Source organism: Zootermopsis nevadensis, unplaced genomic scaffold (assembly GCF_977971745.1).
Source record: "Zootermopsis nevadensis isolate Lab colony 2312 unplaced genomic scaffold, Znev_1.0 Znev_ptg000024l, whole genome shotgun sequence".
Taxonomy (NCBI): Eukaryota; Metazoa; Arthropoda; class Insecta; order Blattodea; family Termopsidae; genus Zootermopsis; species Zootermopsis nevadensis.
The window spans coordinates 10163821-10190456 of record NW_028259156.1 but is presented as its reverse complement, the minus strand read 5'-3'; the positions used below and the strand labels follow the sequence as shown (position 1 = coordinate 10190456).

Below are 26636 nucleotides of genomic sequence, written 5' to 3'. Positions count from 1 at the left end.
TCCGAACAGGGACACACCAAAGAGACTGATTCCTGATACATGAAGATGTGTATAATGGTAGGTCCATTACCGACTAGTTTGTCAAGGTGACATTTCTGCAGACCACGGTACAACAAACCAGAAGACAACCGTCTGTGTACTCGTCGCCAGTGAGATCTGAAATCTCACATCGTCTATCGCCGCTAATTCTTCTGGTAACAAATGAATTACTGACCGCGCGATCTACGATGCGTACGGTCTTTGATCGCTCGAACACACGCCGTGTAGTATGGTCGATGTTAACTAGGGTTTCACAGGTCATACTGCGTCCGTCATCATCGCCCTGATGACGGAGGCAGTATGACCTCTGAAACGTTGGTTAACATCGACCAGACTACACGGCGCAACAACCCAGAAGACAGTAATCTTCAAATTCCTATTTTGGTTAAAATCGGGTCTTCTTATTCTTAATGCGCCTATCCGCTTCGGATGTTAGCCATCAGCATAGCAATTTGAACTTTACTGGCTGCTACTTGAAACAGCCCTCCAGTAGACATCGGGAACCAAGTTTTTAGGTTCTGAAGCCAGGAGATTCTTAGCCTGCCAGGTCGTCTCTTTCCGAATACTTTTCCCTGGATTATCAGCTGAAGCAGCCCGTATCTATCATTGTTTCTCGTGATATGACCAAAATATTCCAACTTTCTCTTTTTTATGGTGTTAACAACCTCGACGTCTTTGCGGAATTTCTCGAGAACTTTTTTGTTGGTTACACGATCAGTCCAGAAAATTCTGAGAATACGTCGGTACAACCACATTTCGAGGGCCTCCAACTTTTTTGAAGAAGCTTCGGGCAACGTAAAATCGAATAACATCGGCAATTCAAAATGAAGAGCACAGGCATTTCAGTGCGCGGAATTTACTGTCCGACGAATCCCTGACTGGGGAATCCCAGCGTTGGGAATCTCCATCCAGCCGCGCGATCACGTGGGAAACCCATTATGACGTCACGATCCAGCCAGACAAGCGCTCGATGCCCCGCTCATGCAAAAGTCAATGGCCACAGAAAACTCTCACGTCACTAGCTCCATTCTCGAAGACCAAAGATGAAACCAAGCAAACGTGCCAGAATTACTACGCAGAGTACTTTTTCTAAATTGTCGATGTTTATTCTCTGCCCAGTAATGCTGTCTGGACATGCAGGTACATATAATCAACAAAGTTAACAATGAATCAGACAACTTACCTTTCTTCATATGATAGTCAGATTCTCCGGTAGTCGCCTCCTTTCCAATGCAAGTTCTTGTTGACAGGATCTGCAAAAGTGCGAAAGACAACAACAAGCATTAATCATAAATTAATATCTGCTTGTTGTTTACGAAATAGATAAATATACAGCGCAATGTTTATCAAAATTAATAACTCCGCCAACTCCTTTCTTAAAAGATAATAATAGACCCACAAACCTCTCTAGATACCCTCTTAACATTACCTACCCCAAAATAAGCAAATCTTTGCATGGCTTTTCACAGAAAATTTCCCTTCTGTTAGCAAGGAAGTTAGTGTACATCTGAACTGGGAAAAACTGCGTCTTCCTTTAAATAAAGGAACTACAACAACTATTTCCACTATAAATTGGCCTTAAAACTGTAGTTATATACAATAAATTCGCCAATGCTCGTTCTTTTCCGGCGCAACTCTTGAAACACAGATCGTATACCAAAGTGTTCTGTAGCCACAGGGCAGAAACACTGCCACAGAGTTCTGCTTTGAGCATCTGTGAGATGACATATTCTGTTCAACTTAGATTAAGCCTTCAATAATGTTTTGATCAGATGTGCTATAAAAATTATCACGGTACTGATCTATTATGAATTATTTAAAGTATACAGTAAACACAATAATGTTCTTATTATCACACAAAACCCAATAAGTGAAGTTTTAGCTATAGGGCTGTAATAACAAGAACAGCGTTTCTTCAAGTTTATGCGTTTATTCAAATTACAGTAGATATTTTTATACACACTATAGATGCCTGACTGTATAAATTAATTATATTATCTCAGTTTTCCTTTATTTAAAGAAGAGTTTTCAGCGGCAGAGTGTAAATATATTTTAAGACATCATTCCACTATTAAATTAGAATGAATGAGGTAAATAACAAAAGCCCTCGGTGGGAATAAACTGGAAGGAAAAAATCGATTACACATATAAGACTGAAGTAAGAGAAATGGTTAGTTAAATTTCTTGGGTGATTCTATGCCCGCGACAGATTTATTTAAAAAAAAAACCTCAAGTCATGTATTTGAACGCGGTTTTTAGGTAGAAAACAATATTGACAAAAAAGCAAAATTTGAAATCAACGGTTTTTAAAATCCGAGCTGCAGTAATCCCTAATCCCTCAAGGTTGGTTTCTAACCCAGTCTATGAACATCACGACAGGTCTGATTTTCTTCAGGATCTTATCTGTTCTTGGAAGAAGACAAACCATAAACATTTTAAATTTTAGCCTCAATATTAATCACACCGGTGCATTAATTATAATATACTGGACAGTATACAAAACGAACTCCTGTGTGATTCAGCAAATTATAACAAGAAAATGACCAAATTAATTGTACACATCTTCCCTGAAGAACAAGTTCATCATAAAGTCCCTTAATTTCAAGAAACCCGGAGGTAAATATGTATTCACAAAAGCCCTTTACTGGACCGTAAACTGTGTCAGACAAATCCAGTTCACATCTTCAAAGACTGTCCTTGAAATGTGGTACTAGGGGCCTATACTAATATTTAATAAGTCAGAACTTATCGTGGTCCGGATGGACGAGTATGAGTAAATCAGTGTTTAACATTAAGCTTAAATGGAACTTCCGCTTTCTGAAAAATGTCTCAGTGTGTAACAAGTTAGAATATTTTAAGCATCGCGTAATAATTCCGGCGCGCTAGCCAAAATGTGAACTTTGACCTTTCCAAATGGCGTCCCAAGTAACTGGAACCAATTACCTTTCCGAGTTCTGGATGTCCGATGTCTGTTTGGCTCGGGAGTAACGTTATGGTGCATTCCTACTCGGGGATTCCCCACAAATCATTTACGGGCGTACAAACGTAGAGATGCAAGTCTACGTGTGAAGTACACAACACGATTTTAACCACAATTCGATACTGTCAACAAATCTGGTTAAAACCCCAATATCTCGAAATGTCTCAGCGGCTCTACAGATGTTATATGAAGAAATATGGACAGGAAGAAAGACGTGTCTTTACTAAAAGAGGCAATTTTAACTTTTGGATGCGAACGAGTCTAAACATTTTAAGCTACATAAAATGCATCTAATTAATATATGTGACTCAACAGTATTCAACGAAATAAAATTAAAACTAAATCACAATTTTCTACAGTATAATATTTCTATGTATGCCTTGTGTATAAAAAATTAATATCAAGTCCATTCGTATATAAAAAATAATTTAGAACGCAACTCCATGCTTCTTAACTCACATATGAAGCTCTTGTTATTCAATATAAGACAGTTATGCCAATGTTCCACGGAAGTGTCGTTAGTAAGTCGGGAAAGAGATTGTTTCGGGTGTTTTTAGCTGGAACAAGTGCACATATCGGAAAGCCCACTTAAAGTAAGCCATTAGAAGGACACAGACAGGCAGCAGCTAGTGGCGGGAGGTGGGATGGGGGATGATGTTGGAACCCGAGTCAATTCAGTGCGACAAAGGGGTTGCATAATATATCAAGTATAGGAGCTGACTGAAATGTTACCAAAACGCGAATAACAAAATCATTAATACTAAAGATAAACCCTAAAAGAATTGTACACCTTGTAGTCAGGTGTAGTAACAGGTCTAAATCACAGAAAAGTAATGTACCCTAACAGGTGATATAGTGTCATAAATTACCTAAACAATGACCTTAATGCAGAACAGTAATTACTGAAAAGTTTATAGTCGCCCAAATGATCAAGAAAATCCTCGCCTTCATGAAACCGAAAGGTTCACTACCGTGTTGACAGGAGTCTGTAAACGTACCATATTATTGGCTAGTTTAATCCATTTCACGCCTTTACATCCAATTTCGTTAAGATCCGTTTTAATAATATCCTACCAACTACTCCCAAGTCTCCCTGGTGTATAACAAGATACAGTGTCATATTTTGGCCGATATATATAAAGGAAAGTAACATAAATAATGTAATTTTTTCCGCCGTTGTTAAGAACGCAAGAGTACTGTTACACAAGTCTTAATACCATACTTGTTTCTAAACAGATTCCCAGAGAATGTTTATCAGCAAAGAAATAACAGCCAATGACTACTAATTTGGAACAGAATATTCACATGTTTTACATAAATACAGGCTAATTATATTTTTCACGTTTAAACAAAACAACGAACGCAAATATAAAATTATGTATTCAAAGTATGGCAAGATGACAATAGCTCGACGCCATCTCACTTGTAATTTTATGTCGATATATGCCTCTTTCTTCACGCACAGCGGAGAAGTGGTAGCTCGTTGGAGTGCAAGAACGACGCAAGTCGCTTCCAGTAAGGCGGGTTGAGTGACTACAGTGAGGAATTTTGCATGCAGACAGCTACAGATCACACAGAACAGTGGTCTCGTTGCAATTTCTTTTTCAACAACTACATTATATTCAGGAATTGATGATACCTCCAATCAGAGCTCATTGCTGCCCGCCTCAAAGCAGCAATGGCCGACAGTCACATGCCTACCTGGCGCGTTTGCCATTTGTTCTGTTTGTTAGTGAATCACCTAACATTTCTTTCCGTTGTTATTCTACTGGAAAGTGCTCTGACCGTTACAAGGTTGCGACCCCACGCGTCCGCATTTGCAGTTCAGCCGACAACAGGATTACATTTTTCCGTCCTAGCTGGGGCAAGTTACGTCACATGCAGGCCGGCCTAAGGATCACTAAATTGCGAAGCTACAATAACTTCATGGAGCAGAACTCCTTGAGAGGCGAAAAGTCGCTCGGTGGTCAAGAAACTCCCCGCAATTGTGGAATCCGAATGTTTATTACCGTACGCATAAGAGCCCGTCGCCAGTCCTTACCAGGAGCCTATTATTATATTTATTATTACACGCAACAAGGAGTTGGAAATTATTAAACTGAAGATCGTGACAAAGAAAGGGCACGGTTAATGTGGAGTTTAGGGAAATGAGTTGTCAGAATCGAAGGCAAACTGACCTCGTTCAAGGTCGTGTTTATTGGTGAACTTTGGTGATAGTTGTGCCGAATTCGACAGTACGTAGGACAAACTGTCCTTCAGAAGCACGAAACCATTCATTCTCGGAACTCAACAGGAAGTTAAGTTCAATTATGAGTCATCTGATACAGTATAAACAACTGCACTTACTAGCAACGTATTATCTTAAATATAATTGGGCAATATTTTAAGCACCATAATATTATTACAATTTTCCAGTAAAAGTAGTTAACAGTCATATATCTAAACTTCATTTTGCCACCCATAAAATTACTAATCTCTTTTCCAGCTGATAGATAAGTTATGTTCCTCAGAAAATTCAAGACTTGTGGGTATCTAGACATGTTGGGGAAATATAGATAATGCTAATGAACACCTTACTAATGAAAGCAACACTTTTAAACTACGTACAATTGCACAATTGCTTACTTATTGATTATATATCAAGTTATAAATATAATAAATCATGAGGTTATATCTTGAGACAAATCGGGATGTAGTTAAAGTCATATTGTGTGGAAATGTTTTCTCCAGACAATACAGCGATACACCGTTTGCAGTTATCAGACAGAATTGTAAGGCTCTGCAGGATGGAAGCAACGACGACTTTGCGGTTAGGTGCATAAATACTAGACCATTCATAATGACGATTCTTTATGTGTTTCGATGCAAACGAAATGTAACGAAGTTCCACATCCGCTATTTGTTGAAAGCACTGCTACTGTTTTGCTGAAAGAGAACTTCAGAATATTGGATGATCTTACTATAGAAAGCACGGTTGTTAAAAGGCAATTTTTCTTGTATATTATTACATATTCGTAATAAATACTGCTGGCAGATAACAATGACAATGAAATCATTCCTCAAATTTAATATAATATTAAATTTGTTAGAATGTTATTTTAATTTCTCACAGTTTTGTTTCCAAATATTTCAACTCCGCGAAATTTTCTAATTATTTATGAGATCTACTATAATATTATGACATTATCCTGCACAATGGTAACGACAAACAAAGGTACGTGCAGTGTTGCCTCTGTTTACGCCTTACTGGCATCTAATAAAGCACCTGTATGACCTGTTCCCTTTTTCATTAATTTACGCATATGAGAAAAATTTGGGGGTCGTCACATTCTATCGGAGATCGGAAGCAGATACAAGACATCTGAGATACTGGGCCAAGAATTAACTTTGCTGAGGAACCGTTGCTTCCTGTGGCTGTAGGCCTTTGTCAACAGACAACAGGACCTTGCTTTATGATGCCAGGCTGCTCACTGTTGGCATCAAGTATCTTGCATATTAACAGGGAAGTAAGTCGTTATAATTACATGTCAAAGTATTTCTAGACATAAGAAGACGGAGATTCATAACCTCATATTTTCTCTCCTTGACCAAATGGCACAGAAATCACAATGTATAATTTTAATGAATAAATGTTATAACAATATTCTTACAGTCAAACTTTGTAAGAATGCCGCATCCTTGATGTACTGTACTTGAATGTTGATCCTGAGTTATTGAAACGACAGTGCGACGTAAAAATCGAAACTTTCACTCTTTGAAAAAAAATCCCCTCGCTCAAGAGTCACGTTGAACTGTACAGAAGGAGCCTGCGTTACTTGTGCCACTCCTGCCGTTATGGCATCATGCTGCCCGGTATTAAAAATGTATATAATCGATTCCTGGCAAAAAGAGGAGGAGCTTCATCTCGAACAAACCAATGAAAACTGTTATCCACATGACGAAGAACCACAAAGCCCCGCCCGCCTTTTACGAAAGGATTTTTGTTGTTGTTAGGGTGGGAGTAAGATTACCAGTCCTGTAATCTTCTTTTTGTTGAAGAACTAGTTTGTAAAAAAAAAGAAAAGAAAAGAAATAATTTATTTCATCTTTTTTGTTTTGCATATGTTTATTTTTGTTTTCCTCTCTTTCTCTCTCAGAATATAACTTTCTTCTTCTCCCTTCCCCACTATCCCTGCGTTCCGCAACCCCGGCGTGGTTCTTGCCCTTGCTCGGAAACCATCTCTAGTCCGTCCCAGGTCGCCCGCCACTGCAGACTGAAGTTATGTGAATCGCTCATCGTAACCAGTTTTCCTACTCACCCGGTCTTTCTCTCCAGCTTCAACACATTTTTTAAAATAAATATTCAGTCTATTGTATGACTAGAAGACCCGGCGCTTTTAAACGTGTCTGTGACGTCGACGAGAAGTCAGTGCCATTACCGCAACCTCGTAATAAAGGGAACACACGAAGCGGAGACTCGCAGGTGAAATACACTGAGCAATGGACTAGAACTACTTCACAGTGCCACTCTGTAAGTTGATCTCCTTCATATTTCTGATAAATTATTTTCTGCGTTAATTTTCAGTGTGTGGTGTAAATTAACATTAACTGTTATGAAGTATATAGAGAGCGAATTGTTTGTCTACGCTTATGCATGCAATAGTATACGAGAAGATGTTGCTGTAATTTCGAAGTTTCTCACAGAACAGTTATTATTATTATTACTACAAAAAGTCGTTAAAATGGAACGTGGATGCAGCGGGAGACGCAAAAACTCGTACTAGTTGAGATATGTTTCCGAACCTAAAATAAATCTGTGAAATAGTTAGACCTGTATGATGGAACACTTCTTGCAGATTACATTCATCAGGCTATACACTTACTTCCTTTACGTCCTGAATAAGACAGGCTCCAGGGACGCCAACATCTTAATTTCATAGATAAATTGTACGATAAGATTGTCACAGAAGAGGACTATTCACAACACATAAACACGACCATCGTAGGTTGTAAAAATAATTTAAATTCGTCATATTGGCGCAAAGAGCTGTTTAAAACAAAAACATCATAATAATTATCTAAAGGCAATTACAATGATTTATTTATTAGGGCTATACAAAAAAATAAGTTGGACCTTGTTTATTATGAGGCATATAAACAATGTTTTGACGTATATCAAACTCCCGAAACGTCGTATATCCCGTACACGGAGTAATTTTAAGTCTAAAATTAATTTATATTTCAACTATTCCCTCTCATTCTGCTTTTTGATTACATATAAGATGATGTAACAACCGGCAAGATTTTCTTATGTTTACTTACTTATCTGCATGGGAAAGTCCCTCAATATTTATTTAAATCAATTCACTAGTTTAATCAGTTTCAGATTAAATCTGTTATTATAGAACCAGATTTAAGTAGCCGATATGACTTTCATTTAAAGGAAACAGTAGGCCTATTATAGTGGAGTCAAAGTAAACTTATCTGTGAACTAAGACAGGACTGTAGAGTGCAGTCATCCGATAGCTATTTGCATTCACAAACTCCATTCAAATGAATTTCGGCCTCACCCGATTGTAAAAGGTTTGTGCTATGCTGCTTCTAATAAAAACAAATGCTAAACAAAATTACTTTTCTTTCCAACATACCACTGTGCACGTATAACAATAATTTATTTATGACATATAATCTGCGATCACAGAAATGCAAATGCTGGAACAGGACAAATTTCTCAGGTTTCTAGTCGGTCTTCGTCCTTCTTGGAATACTCACCACGGTGCAATATGTGTGTAATGTTGTGCTGCATTTCAATTACATTGCCGACAAAACCATAAATTAATAAGGACATGTATGATTTGAGATTTTCACAGCGGTGTGTATGAAGATTTCTGTCTTCTGGTTTGTTGCGCTGTGTAGTCTGGTAGATACCAATTGACAGATTCATCGCCCTGATGACGGAGACAGTATGACCTCTGAAACGTTGGTAAACATCTACCAGACTACACAGCGCAACAACCCAGAAGACAGAAGTCTTAATAAGGACATCTTGCTCACTCTGTTACAATTCATTCAAACTTAGCCTCACAAAAACAAAACATTGGAATTAATCTGCAGAGTGACAGGCTATTTTCTCTTAATTGGCATTGATACACGCACACAAAGAATGTCTGTTGTTAAAGAGCGTTCGTGTCTGTACAATTTATGAGTTTGTTTAATCTTTATGGAAGTAAAAACCAAAATAAATATTGCATTTATATAATACAGCAGGCCTACAGGTTGGTGTGAAAGCTAACTGCAAGTAACTGAAAGATTATGTATTAAATCTACAGGAACTCAGCATGCCCGCTCATTTTGCTTTTATATTAAAAATGTAGTAATATTTATTTTTTTCCTTATTATCACAATTAATTTCGCATGTCTCTCCGTCTGCCAATGCCATGTATCACACAGACTATTGTTTATAGTACAGAACCCGATCTTCCAGTGTTTCCTTAAATTTGCTCATCTGATTATATGATAATATTATTACAATTGTACTTACAAACAAGTGCTACACCACTTCAACAAAGTTCAAGCCTACGACACAGCAAATCCCAAATACGGGGTTGCCCTTAAAAACAAATTAGAAACTGCTCAGTGTACAACAGTATTAGTAAACGGATGCACACAGTGTGTGCTGTAAGCAGTGAACATACACTATGAATTCTTTTATATAAACAAAGAGGAAGAAAAACCAAGTGTGTTTAATGTAAGAACGACATGACTCTAAAAAAATAGGCAATATCTTAAATGTCTCGGAAATTTTGGTTCCTTTTTTATCTGGGATAATATGGAAAACAAGCAAAAAGAAATTCTTGAAATAATGTACTTGTATTCAGACTGTGTGGGAAAACATCCTTTGAATTACGCTTTTATTAGTTATTACAACAGCAACGTTAAAAAATTAATTTCATAATTTTGAATTATTTTAGCAATTATTAAATACAGTTTCTTATTTATCCTTAAATACTTTGAATAATTTAATTACCAATAAGGCGTAATTTGGGATTGAAAAAGACTTTAATATAGGCCTAAAATGAATTATTTATAAAAGTAAAATGATTCACTACGTTTTGGGGAATAGGTTAAATACCATTGCAGGATTAAAGATTTAGTATCCAGCTAAGGGAATGGATTAAATACAACGATTATGTTGTGAAGGAAAGAAGGCATACAAGTTACAATGTCAGGCTAGAGATTAGACACTCCGGGAAAAGTTCGTAAAGACGAAACAGAGAATTTATTCTAGACTAAGTGTATTTGAGCTGATTCGTAATGTTCTAGTTTACGGAAATAGAAGAAGCAAATATGCCGAGTTAGAAAGATAGAGAGTTTTAAATATTCAAAGAATTGTGTTCTTAGGGAAATATTTTGATCTAAGACGGATCAAATTATAAGAAAGAGCAGAAAAAACTGCAAAATGCGAAGTTCCTTAGATTTTACTCTTCACCATGATTTATTAAGATGAACAAATCAAAGAGATTGAGATTGGTGAAGCATATAGCGCGCATGGGGATATGAGAAATGCGTGCAACCTTTTGATTGAAAAGCCTGAAAGGAAGAGACCAGTCAACAGACTAAGGAGTAGATGGGAGGATAATATTAAAACATAATTTAGGTAAATAAGATTCAGGTGTGGATTAGATTCATCTGGAACCGGACCTAAGTTCAGGGACTTAGCCTAGCCTGTCTCCCCCCATAATTACTTCTTCGACTACGAATTTCTCTAATCATAATCATAATCATAATCAGCCTTCCACGTTTTAGCCCCAGTGGCCTCTTAGGTCTCATGCCAGCGTTCATAGCTATCCACATTTTGTTGGTAACGGAAAAATTTGGAATGTTATTATTGTTCCGGCATTTGTAGAACAAGATTTCTTCCAGTTAGCTCTGTCAGTATTTTTACGAATTTCGTGACTGGCTGTGCATTTAATCACTTCAAATCAAATTTGTTTCATGGTCCAAACATGAAGGCCTATAGCCTCCTATTCTACTCATGAATTTCATTTCTGCTGCAGTGATTCTGCTTTCATATAATTTGTATTAGCAATACAACAGTAATAATATTTTGGGCTAATAATAAGAAGAATAAAAAGAAGAAGGAAGCGGAGAAGATCTTGAAATACAAGGACCTTCTCATTGAAATACAGCGAATGTGGAAAGTGAAAGCGAAAATAATTCCAATAATTATAGGAGCAACTGGAATTGTCTCCAAGTCACTTAGAAAATATTTGGCCAACATTCCGGTCAAACACAACATCAGGGAACTGCAGAAAACTGCCATTTTGGGTTCTTCTTACATCATTCGAAAGACGCTGTCATAAAATATGTAGTCATCTCTAATAATAAAACTATATAGTACAGGTAACATGTATTAAAAACAAAATGTATTTCGGAAATAGCTGCTGCACTATGTACCTTAGGGACAAGGTCTGTGTCGGGTACATGGAAGTTAATATCCTATAAAGTGAATAGATGGGATAATAATAATAATAAATTGAATTAATTAGTTTATTTTTATAATATCAGTGGTTTATAAAATGGATAGTACGAAAGCACTTAACTCTGTCAATTAGATAACAAATTTAATAACAAGCACCGAATAATACAACAAGGTTAATTTAACTTGAGCCACACAAAAATAAACATTTCCTAAATACGTCAATCGCCAAATAGGAACAATATGACACACGACTATTTGAAGGGAAAAAAACAGTTATCTTCGAAAGTTGTCAAAATTAAAATAACGATCCAATATCAAAGCGGATAACCAGTGCACCAGCTGTCGTGTCGAGTAACTGCTAACATCCTAAAGAACATCTGTACATTACATGCTGGTAGTGCACTGATAAGCGCAATGTAACGGTAACGGTCACTGTTTTAGTGACACTAAAATTCTCATCGCCTTTGCCCGCTACGCTGTTCTGTCGTTAGAAGACTGTGGTAGTGCGACGGTGTCAAAGCGAAAAGCTGAAAACGGGCAATAATTCTAGTTATCAGGTTTTAACCGGGTCTTGCAATACAGTAATATTATATGAATTATTCTGAAACACAAATGAACTACGTCTATCTAAGTATTATTGCGTAATAAATTCAGATTAGAACACAAGAATCTATGGTTTTACTTCTTGCTTTATAGGTGTGAAATTTTGTTTCTCCGATTAAGAAAGGAACACAGATTGAGGGTGTTTGTGAAAATGGTGCTCTGGATATTATTTGGACCCAACAGGGAGGAAATAACAGGAGTATGGCGGAAACTGTGGGATGAGGAAAATGTAATACGCATCGGATAGATTAGAATTAACTACAAAATTTTTGGTCTCAAAATGTGAAGGAGGGAGATACTGGGGAAAGATATGTGCACATGGGAGTGTAATATTAAAATTGATGATAAACAAACAGAGTTGGACAGCGTGTATCATATTAAAATGGAAAATTACGACAGATACATTTTCCACGAAACACGAAAGACACTTGCTTATAATTATCACATTAAAATGTGACTAAAAGAACACACAAGACCTGAGTCTACTTCTGCTTGTATACAAATTGCAGAAAATTATTACAAGTCAGAAGATATTCATAAGCCTATATATGATTTTGCTTCAAAGTTTCTGTAGATTATTGGTAGGACAAATGAAAATACAGATTCACATCGAGTGCACCGTAAAAGAAATTAGAGAGGATAATCTTTGAATTTACTTAGCAGAGTTCTGCATCTAAAATAGTCAAGAGACGTGCTCTAAATTAAATTTAACATTTTATCAGCTCTGGCATTGGTCTCATCACGCAGGCGCAACTGTATCTGACGCCACAGCCCACCAGAACCTCAGCTTCCCATTTTGAAGGATTATCAAGATCTCACCTTATTTCGTGATAAATTTGAATTTTTCCTTCAATTAAAATCAGAACGAATTGCGAATTGGGGATACTTAACGACACGACGCGATAAAGAATATCGTATTTATTCTCAATAACTGCGATTGACTAAATTGGATTCGTGGACGAAGTAGCACGCGTGTTTAGGTTCTTTTGTCCCGATGTCTTCCGTTTACTCCCGCTAGTCATTATTCCACAATTGCTCCATCCTCAACCATTCCCGCCCCATAAGATGTGGTTATAGCAGTGACAACGCTGGATGCTAAGTTGGGGGCTTCATCTCTGACCCAGCACGTGGCTAATCTTAACTTCCAAATGATGGTTATTATGATGATGATGATGGTGATAGATTTGGCACGTTCTTCTTTTGTCACGTTTTTTGATAGGAACTTGTTACGTCGAAGTAAATGGAGGGTGTTGTTCTAACTTTTATCCTCAACATGTTCATCTTCATTTGATTTACGAGCATGTAAATAAGGTGTAAAATTATCATACATACGATGATATACTGAAGAATGTTGTCATTCTATAGCAGGCAACTGTTATTTTGTTATCCACAGTAAAAAATGATCATCATCAAGTAAACGGCAAGGATCTTTTGGTTAGCTGTGATTATAGATTTAATGTGTATGGTGCCTACAGAACACGAAGTTCTAAACCAGCGTCTTGGAAAACAAGAACTACTGTATATGAGAGTTACAGCGATGAGAAAATACATATTATATAGCCTATAATTATAAGTATTATGTTAAAATAATTAAAATAATATTTAATATTTTGAATTTGCCACAATATCTAAAAATCATGCCTTGAAAAAGTACAAATTTTTTACCTCAGTAATATATTGGCTGCATTACAGTTTCATGCTGTAGCCAAAATTTTGTTGTAGCGTAACTACAATAAACAAAAAAAAACCCAGCTTAGTGTAGTTATACTATCAATATTTATAGCAGGGATAGGCAACATACATTAAGAGTACCAACTGTAGTCTTGAAGTTACAGAAACAGTTTTGTGTACTGTCCACGATATTATTAATTCTTTCAGCGGCCCTCGTCAAAGAAGTGAATAGCCAATGCGGCCAACGTTAATGAAGAGGCTGATGTCGCCTGATCTATAGTAACATTAAAAGAACTTTTTTTCGTGAGGCTCCCTGATACCGTAGAAAAGGTTCGCTTGAATAAGAATATACAACACGATTTTAATATCTACCAGTTACCGCCCTATTAAGACAAACTGACAATATATATATATATATATATATGTATATATATATATTTTATAATTGCTGTGAAACCCCACAAAGAGTAGCTATTAATCTTACAGTAGTCCACACATTTTGCTTTTACTGGTGGTTGCAATAAATATTTGTTTATTTTAACGCTATTCTTGTGTCATGCTGCAGAGTACCATTTAGGAATTATCTCTCTGCAGGAAGTCCTAACACTGTAGGGTAAATTTTTTGAGATTATACTGCTGCTTTATAAATAGGCGTTGGGCACAAAACACAATGAGAGGGCACACGGTTCTCAGCCATTAAGACATGAACAGGACTTTCCTCTCTTGGTGTTGAATTATGCCTGTCAGTGACTCGTGTTTCTCCAGTTTGTTAAGTCTCCAGTAAGACTGCCGATACTTAAAATGTACTGTAGTGTAACGTGCCTCGGGATGACCCTGCTTGCCTTCCACCGTCCCACGTGAGTTCATTCTTGAAACTTGCCAGCTTGTCAGACCTTCCCACTCCTGTCTCTAACAAAAGGGCATGAATTCGTATCCAATCTGCGTATGTTAAAGGAATAAAAATATGTAACAGTATTACACCGCCTTGTGAACAGTTCACAACAGTTTCCTGAATGAATGTGATGCTGAAAAATTATTTACATCACTGGTACACAAATGTTTTCCTGCTACAATATATATGAATGGCTGAGGTCACAAGTGTGCAGTTAATACTGCCTCTTACGCCACAAGGTGAGTATTATAAACTAATTCTGACACTTGATATTCACCTTTCAGAGCAGATATATGAGTTGGTAACAATTAGATTGTTTTGTATGTCCTAATGGCTGATAACTGCGTGCCTTGATCTTTTGTTATAAAACGACCTAATGATATTTAAATGTAATAAAAGAGAGAGTTTAAAAATGGGTTAGAACATAACCCGGATAGGATAAAGGAGATATTCACACAAAAATATGTAAGGAAGAATATTCGAATGAATTACGGCAGAATAACACTCAAACCTACCTTAGAATTGCAGGTTATAGCGATGCTAATAAGGTTTAAAAGTAAGTTCCCTGGCTCAGAACTAAACTCAACAACGGGCTTTTGGTGATAACGAAATTGAAACGTCTATTGTTAAACAACAAGCTATTTGCATTGTCAGACGCTATGTATCCACTGCAAGTAAAGCAAATATTTACATATTTAATTGTCATTAAGTCTAGCGTTCTATATAAGTAAATACAGAATATCATTAATTATTAACAGTTTAGGTCTACATACTTGCCTTGTTTATATCTTCAATGTTCTATATTACGTTCCTTTAAAATGTATTAACCTTTCTCAATGTTTTCTGTACTCGACATTAGTTTCACAAAGTTCAGATCAGAAAAAATTCTGTCACGCAATTAAATTTCAAGTGATGGATAGCCGACTACTTTATTGATTCACAGCGAAAGTACCTGTTGTCCACCCCCACTTCACTTAAAGTAAACTCTGCTTATTCAAAGCCATTCTTTGTTTATTATAATAATATTATGAATATCTACACACGTCTATATTTATACCAGTTTTTCATTATTTAACGCCGTTGTGTTGCATATACTTGAAAGAAAGCGGTCATTTTGTAGAATGAATGTTGAGGCATGAAACAAATAGGCTATTTTGAACCAAATGTAGTAAGTGTACTTTAATAATTCTAACAAGGGTACATCCGAAAGCGAAGAACGGTAATGCAATGCTCTATGAATTAGAGAACCGAGCACCGGGATTAAGTGATTGACACTCATATTTATTATTCGTCATTTATAAGGTGTATTTTCCGTTTATCCTGAAATTGGGTTTCCTCAACTTCTCTAGCCAAACGCCGGAGTAATAAGAACTGTGACTTTCTTTGTATAGCCCTCCCACTTCATAATTCACCATCATTCGCTCATTTGTCAACTATGCGACTGAGAAGGCGTCGAAGGACGTCCAAAAACAAACACAAGGCGTTGTTGTGTATTTATACTGAATAGATCTGTAGGCATACATGATATATAGCTATAAGGAACCGTTACATGTCTCTTCGTGTTGAGAAGGAACTTTGATTTTAACAGCGATAGCAAGGTAATATGGGCTAAAAGATAAAATGTTTTTGAAGTCTGAATTGTATCAGATGCGTATGAAAGGAACTGTTTTTGAGAAGGTACGTGATTTTTGTACAAGTATGTAAACTGAACTGGACCTGATCATAAGAGACATTATCATAAGATTATAAGCTATGAGACCAAGATGCACTAGCCATACGATTTGACCAACATCACGTAAGTAATCCTGTTGTTAAGTCTGACATAGTGCAATTAACTTATAAATTACACTCTTTGGGATTACGAACCGCTATTCCGTAAGTGACTCACAGATAGACTTATTACTTACATTGAAGAATTAACAGGGTTTTGATCACACTTTCACGATGTTTGATTAAAACATCAACTACTTACTCACAGTGGATATATAGACAGTTCTTTGAACTACTTTATCTAAGTATATTTAGATAACGCCCGATTAATTCTTCAGAGCAGTGGAAAGTATTTTTCGTTTGTTTGTTTTATGATGTTGGGAAATGTAAGTGGGTGCTTTACAGCTGACAAATGAACGGTGGTGTAAGGTACGAGGGTAAATGATTCGTGTCTTACACTAACGATGAATTATCCACGCAGCACGGTAAGATACCAAGGCTGAAGGTAGGCAACTCAATCACTGTTATGAGCAGAGTTGCTTACCTCTCAAAGTTACTGAAATATGTATGGTCCTGATGATGGAGGCCGTAAACACCTCTAAAACAACGGTGAACTTCTATGAGACTACACGGCGGATATCCCAAAAGGCTGTCACATATGTCATTAAATTAATAATAGGTATTCTGATTTTTCTGCTGGTACTCAGTCACACAAGAATTTCTCTCATTACTTTAACGGTAAGGTTTTTAAACGCCCCAATGGAGACGACATTGTGTGCAATTTTGAAGATCAAAGAATGTTTGTCTGAATTTTTGTCTTCTTCCAGAGTATCGTTTATTTGAATTAAATATATTTCGAGTTCCTAAAGGTTTGAAATATTTAAATAAATTACTGACATAAAATCGTTAATAACTTATCGTACACTTCAATTATAAGACACATAATTACGAATAATCAAGAGAAATATAGTGAATCGTGGAAATAATTCGTTTGGAAATACTGATATTCTATATGAAAATATCATGTGTTACTCATCGATTATCGCAGCGTTAAACATAAGCCATCATGTCTGTATCCGGACTTTCTTATAGATATAAACTGTTATAACTTATACTTTACAATTAAATAAAATACGGACAACACTCTGTGGGCGTATCGTTCTAGGCCAAACGTTTTATGTGTGTGAGGGTCACGGCTGACCAATGGCGGCAGAAAGGGCCTCGGTGGCCGGTTTGGAAGTCCACGGGACTCCGGTAGTCAGTAACCCAGAAGCTAACTAAGACCATAAAAAACGCTGCGAGGTGAGTTGTCTTAAGGCTATCTAGCATCTCCTGAGGCTTTTGGAAACTGATAATGGGGCTGAAAACCGATACAAAATCAGATAGGATATAGTCGAACAATAGTTCAACATGGAGGATAGATACCACAGTGTTAAAAAATATGAAGGAATCCATTTTAACTTTGATTACCGGTTTTTATCAATATTATTGTCATTGACATAATTGACCAAATTACACAAAGTCGGTGCAAAATTTCATGAGGAATCGACTCTGCTGCAATACTGTCGTTAGGAAATGTCAGCACTATTTAAACACGTTATTTGCTTTGCTGTATATCCTAGTAGCATTAATTTTCATTAATTGACCTATAGAGAGAGTCCCACTACACTACACAGGCGAAAATTAATTTTCGTTATATTTGTTTAAATACTGACCATATCGAAACAAATTTCTAAATAAAATTTCAAGAACATATTGAGATTTATTCTTATATTTTAGGCCATGTATGATCTACAAATTATTCTTTTTATGCAATTTTTGTGAAACATAATACATTTAAATTTGGGCTTCACAGTTAACGGTAATGTTTATAAAATTTACCATTAAGCAGCAAAGTCAAATTTGTCTGACAACAAAGTTAACGTTTACTAATACAACTAAGTAGTATACTAACGGACGTACAGGCATGATATCCTCATTGTGCTTTTATTTTATACATTTTATGCAGAGGTCTTATAGAAAATGATTGGCATTTAATGGCATTCTTTTTACATTTAAAACAGATGAAGGCGACTGAATTCAATGAAGACTTTTTTGGAATAAGCCACGTCAGGTAGTCGTAAAAACCGACGTTTCGAGAACTGTCTTGGTCTTCATGATCAGAGACATCAGATCCCTAATGATGAGAATCGGGACGGTTCTCTAAAAAGCACAAAAAGAACTTGGAAACGAACGAATGTGCTTCGTTATTTGCTGCACAAGATAAGCAATGAAAAATATCTTCATTAGTGCCCCAGTTCACTAAGTTATATTCAGAATATTATGTTCCTGTCATACTTCGTGTCATGTTTCTAAAACTGAACTTATTTATTCAGTTTTGAAACACCTTCAGATAGGCTCTCTTATAAAAATCGGAAGAATTTCTCCTCCCCTCTTACCAAGATTGATCATGGTCATCAACTTATTTCTTTAATAAGCATGACATGTCTAGAATATGGCCACCTCGTCAGTTTTATGTAACAAATCAAATTTAACTCTCACACATTATTATGTTAGAATCCACAAGCTTTCAGATAAAACCGAACTATGGAAACCATTTTGTTTTCTGTTAAATATGAGCAAATATTACAGTAGTGCATCTTTGCATTAATTCAGAAAGCTAAATGTTTCGTTCAGGATTGTCGAGTGTAAGATCCTTAGGCAATTTCCATGACCGTTCATGATACATTTTCTTATTCTTTGATACAGAATGGAAGTTGTAATTTTTTGTATTTTTTAAACTGTATAGTGTGTAACCCACAGTCTGCAATTTTGATACGTATACTTATATTACCTACAGCGCATCACAGTAGACCACAAGCCACACTTTCATAGCCTTTAAAACCTCAAATCGCATGTAATATACTTGTCTTGTGGTTTTAAGTTTATAATAAGCAGGCTTGTGACTATTTATAAATGAGAAATTTTAAGCAGGACCTACTATGCTTTGAAAGATGGGCTAACCAAATACATATACTATTATTTTGTAGCCAATAGCAACGCAATTAAGAGTTTTGTGACACAACTTATTTACAAAGCGATTATCCAGCACACTTTATTTAAAATGAGAGATAATAAAAAGGAATTCACCTTAATTCTTTAATCTAAGTTGATGACTCTCAAATCAAGGGCCAAATATCTCGCGACTATAAATACATTCGACTGACGTACATTACTACACTACGAAAGAAGAACATGATATAACTTTTAATATATCTATTACTTCCTTTCACACGTCCGTATAATTTATGCCCCATATATTTATTCAAATCCGCTACATAGAGCTGCCAACCCTACAGTACGACAACATTTTCTCCATCTCCAGTCTAGATGTAATGAAATTCATTTTGAAATACAAAGGAATTTGCATTTGCAAATCGGAAGAAATGAAAATATGAAAACCTTGTCATAAAGGCGGAAATAACAATAATATGTGTCCAAGTAATGAACCAGTTAGAAAGAAGTTCGTTATTCACGAAGGACCTTGTTTTCTCAAGATAATTTATCACGTAAATAAACGGCAGTATGTTATGTTTACGAATACGTAAAATATGACAAATCGCTTTTTACTTATACTAAAGTTTAATTTACATCCTGTCTTAAACGGAACTTTCAGGTTTAGGTCGCACTTCTTTAACAGTTCAGATGTTCATGTTCAGCCACCGTATAAAAATACTTTACTCCTCTTAAAATTAAACGTTGGGTACTTTTATTTTGCTTTTCTGCAATTTCCCTTAAGCCTATTTACTACATCCTTTCTACCGTCTGTTCTGCCCTTAATAACACCATTTCAATAATTGTTTATCAGTTTTATAAATACTGACGAAGGAATGGTCAGAAATGTTAAATTTTTACGGAGCTTATTTGTACTTCGGGAACCTGGAAAAGTTACTACTGAATTAAACTAAGAGGAGACTTGAAACGCTTTCTAGCTTTAAGCGACAAGCGCAAGATTTCGAAAAAGTGAACTGACAATATGTAGCCTAATTTTTACGAAGGAATTGAGAAAGAGAAAAACGCTTTTTATAAACAAAGAGCCCTATGTTCTGTTTTGCTGGCTGACTTCAATCGAGTCCGGCATGAAAGAAGTACAAGGCTTTTAAGCAACTAAGATTTATTTCAATGGTGTGTTTTGAAACACTGGAGTCCGTCTTATATCCCCTGTTCCGCATACTGACTGAAACTGAGCTCAGCGTTTGATGGACACTGTGACATGTAAAATAGACGAAAACACTTCTAATTTCTTTCATGCATACTTTAGGTTGGTAACCTAATAATGGCCGGACTTACATTAATACGTGATTGTGAATTCCTCTTTAAAGCTGCATTTAATCGACTAAAGAGAACACCAGAACAGCAAAAGCTTGGTCATCAGTTTGATAAAGATGGGAGCTGAAGGATGTTCATTAGGTACTTAACACGTAATGCGACTAAGCACTAAAATAAGCTAATTTCTATTATATCTTTGAGTACCAAAAATTCAGTACTACCAAACCATTCAGAAAGTATTGGTTACGAACACAGAACTCTTGAACTGTTACTCGAAACATAAGTTCGCCACCTCTAAATCGAAATTAATGAGGTACCCTACGTGTGAGATGGTGTGTATTATAAATACTACATTGTAAATGTTAAGTGATAAAGTTTATTTTTCTCGTGCGGATAATCCGCTCACGAATAATAGATAACTGACTGCATAGACATAACAGAAATGTTTTAAGATATCTATATAAAACCTAAACTCAAGTATTATTTATATTAAAATAAATTTTGTCGTATATATATATTTAGAGAGAGAGAGAGAGAACGAATTTATAACGAAGTAATATTCACAAGGGTCGTTTTCAAAAGTGAAGTGAGTCTGAAATTAAACCGGCGTTGGAGTTTTACGTGAAAGTTAAACCATCTGATGTGTCCTGACTTAGATATTTTTTTTGTGATCCTTTTAAGTAGTGTGTGTACTAAAATTAGGTTGACATCTACATAGCCAGCAATCTATCTTGCGATTGTGATGAAGCCGCCACTGATTAACGGCGTGAAAAAGCTCTTAGAAAGAACGAAAGAATCCGAGACAGGTATGGACGGACTGCTACCTACTGGCTGCCTGTGTCTCCCAGTATTTCCGTGATTCTTATCTGAAATTAGGGACGGTAAAAAAGTACTACCAGGTAAACCTTTTTGGTGAAATTGAGCTGTTCGTGTTTTATTCATCCTCCTTTTTCTCTCTCTCAAGTAACTACCCCTGTTTCTCAAACCTCCCCAAATTTTTACTGCTCGGGAGGGGACAGAACTTGTGGACCGCACGCGCCATGGCTCCCACCCTGTAACTGAAGAGAATTATTCTGCATGATAAAGCTCCTGATTGCTCCTCGATGCTGTCGTCTGTCTCTGCACTACTGTGCGTGGCTAAGCATGTTAGAAGGCGACATGCTATAATATCCAACCTATACAGGTGGATGTATAAGCAGTCGGTATCACCTTTGAATCTGTAAATACAAAATAATCGATCCTTCCTTCTTTCTATGCTAAGTGTAGGGTCGAGACAACGTATCAATATGATGACAATTACACTCCAATCGTTAATAGAGAAAACGTACAAGAAACAGGACTGGAAAAGCACACAAATATTCTGATCGCGTTACTTGTTATTCTGCATACCTGATGTGCATTTACTGCAGATATAAATTGTCATAAACACCACCTGAAAGTAAAGCGAATAAACCAATTCATCCTCAAGTTATTGAAGAAATACACACATTCAACACATGTTCTTTACAAGAACCAATCTCAATAAAATTTAAACGAGTTTTGGCTCTTCAAATTATAAATAAATACAGAACAGAAACATTAGATTAAAATCTACCTAATTATTGAAGTGATAATATTTTCCTATCTTTTCTGTAAAGTATTTAAATGAAAACCACGTTCTGAGTCAGACAGAGCCATATTAAATCTATTCTTTTACTGCATATAGGATGACGCCATGTTATCATTTTATAACGAAAGAAATGGCACTAATGTCGTTTGTACTTCCAAAGGCTAGACACATGGATATGTGTGCACACATGCGGGTTTTGTAAGAGGCCCACTTTAGAAAAGTTTCTCCCTGATCAAATTCAATTAGGCGACAAGAATCTTTTGAAGAAAGAACAAGAAAAACACATCAACGGCATGTTATAAATATTAATAATAATTTGGATTTATATTAATTTCTAAAATCTTCTCTTAGACATGAATGTCTAGATTTTATTCTGTGAGTGATGGATATGACAGAATTGTTTTGTATGTTGTATAACGGCTAAGTAAGGGATATCGTCAGAGCTGTAGAAATTAAGTCTGTCAGCTGCTAATCTCATCGACCTCTTAGTAGTTTCGTGAACCCGAATTCTAATGAAACGAAAAGCCCACTCGTTAAAGTATATTATCGCCAAGAAAATCTTCTCTTGCAACAAATTACACATGGTATCAATATCAAGTATACAGCCTGGAGTACGTTGTGCCGGAAAGGCAGGTAGAAGTGTCAAGTATGAATGCGTTATACAGTTTTTATTTCCACATGCAAATTATCTATACTTGCTAAATATAAAAATGTGTACGTGTAATTTACAAACCCATGTCATCGAGAAGAAATCAATTACTATAAAGCGAAGGTTCTTTTAACATTGCAGTAATGGATATCATATAGTAGATAAACATCTGATTACTATCGTTCTATTATCTTTCTAAATTTCATCCCTTGTTCTCGTCTACTCCTCTGTTTAATTCCTTCAACTCCATCATCATCTTCATATTCAGTGGTTTAGAAGTCAAAATAATACTACGATGTCATTCAATAACATTATCATCATCATCATCATCATCACAGTGTACTATTTGGTGAACAAAAACAAACAATTGTATCCATCCTCTAGCTTAGAACCAAATATTCTCCTCAGTACTATAGCCAATTAACAGGATTGAAGACCAGATTAACAGCGCAACATCCCAGAAGAATGCCAATTTTGTCTGTTTTGGTTACCAAGTTCCCTAGTATTTTATACATAAAAGTACACGCAATATTATTTATTACTCTAAATTACTTTAAAAGTATTAAAAGTTTACTAGTTCTGCCCGGAACTTGTTGTTTCTTATCAAAGTTACAGATCACAATTGGATCTGTAACATATATCATACGTACCTAACGGACTCATTAATTGTAAAACGGGCTGTTCATTAAGAACTCTTATAAAATTCGATTTCAGATTAATTTAAAGTATTAGTAACAATAAAGGTGTGCACCGGGTATTGGTTGGGAAGCCTGAGGGAAAGAGACCGCTGGGGAGACCTAGACATAGATGGGAATAATGTCAGGCGGGATCTATAGGAGATAGGAGTTGAAGGAGACTGGATTTTGTTAGCCCAGGACAGGGTCCGTTGGAGGACTTTCGTTAATTCGGTGATGAACCTTCGGGTTCGGTAAGTCATCAAGTTAGTTATTAGTAACAATAAACCGACATAAGCTAAAACGAAGTTTGATCCACAGCATTTAACCGAAATCCGTTTTCTTATTTTAACGACGAAACATTGAGAAAATAGCAGACACATCAAACTCCTGTTTCTCGTTAATTGTATGCACAGAGCTACAAGCCTAATATATTATCAAGTAAACGTATAACAGATACAGATACAAGATAAGAAATGTTTATGAAACAGGATTGATTACCTGTTGTTAACTAAGCCAATTTATAAAGAAACAGAGCAAGTAGGCACAAGCTTAATAGGTCTAGCCCATACACAGCCTACGACAGAGTCAAATCTCAGTGAGACAAGTGGGACCCTTTAATTATAAAAATGTCAGGCATTCCGACAGAGACTTAAGAACGCCATGGGTGAAGCGATTCCCATGCTCAGGCCACAAAATTAATTTCAACGGCCGATGTCGGTACTTTGCGGTGAGACGCACAAGAAAAGGACATGACGCCAGGATCTGGTGGTGTGACGTAAGGCTAGGGGTGAAGTGTTCCCTTTTAAGTGTCCGGACATGGAAGTGGAGTCTGTCAAATGTACGCCGAGATCAAGTTGAACAGAACACGCCTATAGGTCGTCGACTCGAAAGAAGGGCCTTTTGTCGGCTTCAGCAAACGCAGAATCCTTTATGTAAGTCAATTTTAGTGTAAGTGGAGCGTATAGGAAGAAAGGGATAGGTCAATCTAATAATTCAATTTTAATGTTTTAGGAAAGGAAATTCTGGATGAAAACAACCACAAAATTTATCAAATCAGTCAGGTTGCTTAATAATTTTAAACACTTATTAAGGTATCAAGTATCTGGTAGTTGAACCAAAACGTTCAGCACTTCTGAAACTAAAGCCCGTCAATTGACGCAATCTTTATCCATTTACTTCCCACCATGAAAAGCTATTTTAATAGCCGAAGTAAATGATATCCCATTTACTTCCTGATCTTCGAGATTACATTCTTCCAAGAAGCATTTTCGCTAAAATTCTGCAGTTCTGCAAGCATTACTTGACTTCCTGTCCTAACTAATGCAGCCTCCTATGTTTCTCTGTCTTAACTGTACTAGGTGAACTTTGTATGTTTTTCACAGATAAAATATCAACACAGGAAAATGAGTATAGAGGAGCTTGAAACCGAAACATTTTATAATAAAGATGTCAGTTTTCGTGTAGTAGTTGTGAGTCATACATGAAGGTTCGACATGGTATGTTATCGTATAATAAAATATATGCCCAGCCCAGAAGGTACAACACAATACAATTAACAATATTGTACTGAAGTATCTTACTAACCAGAAAGATAATGCTGAGAAAGAAAGGGAAATTAAAAAAGGAGAATGAATTAAATAAACAGAACGACTATGTGACATTAGAACAAACAGAATACGCAGTTTTCAAAATGAAAAAGTTTAAGCTAGTTTTAATGGGATTTAAATTTAATGCAAATAGAATCTACAAGGGCCAAATTTTAATAAAATGCTATCCAAACCCTGTATAGCAACAATTTGTTAAAGCGGATTTTGATGTTTTTAAATTTTGAAGCATAAAACTCATGCAAATAATATTTTACAAATTCAGTTTCTACCTCAAAGAAAACGAAATGCATTTTCATTAAAAATTAAAAGTATAGAATTTTCAAATCAATGAATTTGCAGTACGCGTGGAAGAGATGCGAGATGCACACAAAATTTCAGACGGGAAGTCTGATGGGAAGAGGCCGCTTGTGAGACCCAGGCGCAGATACGAGGGTGATATTAAGAGGGCACGGACCGCAATGAAGTGGCTCCGGACAAGTTCAAGTGAACATGTGGTGGGCTCATGCAAACTTGGTAATAAACCTTCGAGTTTCATAAAAGGTGGAGTACTTCTTGACCAGTTGAGCTTCTCAAGAAGTATCATATTCCTGGAATTAACTGCGTAACATTTTGTCCTGTCATGCGTCACCATCTCTTCACGTTCTCTCAGAAAAGAAAGGACGTATTTTCATATTCTAAACAGATCAATGCACATTTCTTGATTCTGACTAACAATTTTTTTAAAAAAAAATTAGGTCCACTACTAAATCAACCATTTAAACTCCAGTGGTAACTATACGTACCACCTGTTTTAACATTTAATTAAGTCTGAATTTTGTATCTATGGATCTTGTATCATTCTTACTGTAAACAGGGATTGTTTAATCAGTCGATCTTAGTAATTTTGACGTATTTTGTTTTGAGATTCGGACTGAATTCTTAAATATTATTTAGACGAACTTCGGCGTCAAAGGATTAAAATGGACATTAATAATCATTTAATACTTAATCTAAAGACATGTTTTCTTCATAATCAAAAATCCTAGACCTTTTCAAATTAAAACACTTCAAATGACTGCAGTTTTATCATATCTTATGAGCGTCATTGTATTATGAAACAACTACAGGTAATGTAGACTATTATAGAGGTAACGAAGTTAACGTTGAGTTGTGCAGAACATTAAATGGCACATCGCTAGTCAAAATTCATAATCAACTCCTAGTAATCTTCTAACACTAGCGTAAATTAATATAATGTTCTGAAATTAAATAATTATAAATACGTATTCCTTCAAAAATACTCAAGTTTTAAAGAAATTCTTTTGAAAAATGTAAAATCGCAACACGGAGCGAATTCGAAAGTCATTTGTTGTGGTATTTTCTGATTTTTTCTTTGATATTTCTTTACGTCGATATGTACGAAACAGCCGTCTCTTTTCATATTTCCACCA

At 36.0% G+C, this 26636-nt stretch overlaps 1 protein-coding gene and 1 long non-coding RNA gene across 6 annotated transcripts in view; one reads left to right on the top strand and one right to left on the bottom strand.

Annotated features, from left to right (window-relative positions):
* Positions 1-26636, bottom strand: part of LOC147872805 (uncharacterized) — a 159533-nt gene that overhangs the window by 103638 nt on the left and 29259 nt on the right. For all 4 annotated transcript variants that reach the window (XR_015536961.1, XR_015536963.1, XR_015536964.1 and 1 more), the window contains one exon: positions 1223-1292. This is a non-coding gene — a long non-coding RNA (uncharacterized LOC147872805). The remainder of the gene's footprint in view (positions 1-1222; positions 1293-26636) is intronic.
* Positions 7250-26636, top strand: part of LOC110831977 (uncharacterized) — a 45459-nt gene continuing 26072 nt past the window's right edge. For both annotated transcript variants that reach the window (XM_022068562.2, XM_022068561.2), the window contains exon 1: positions 7250-7529. The gene's annotated coding sequence lies outside the window, so the exon portion shown is untranslated. The remainder of the gene's footprint in view (positions 7530-26636) is intronic.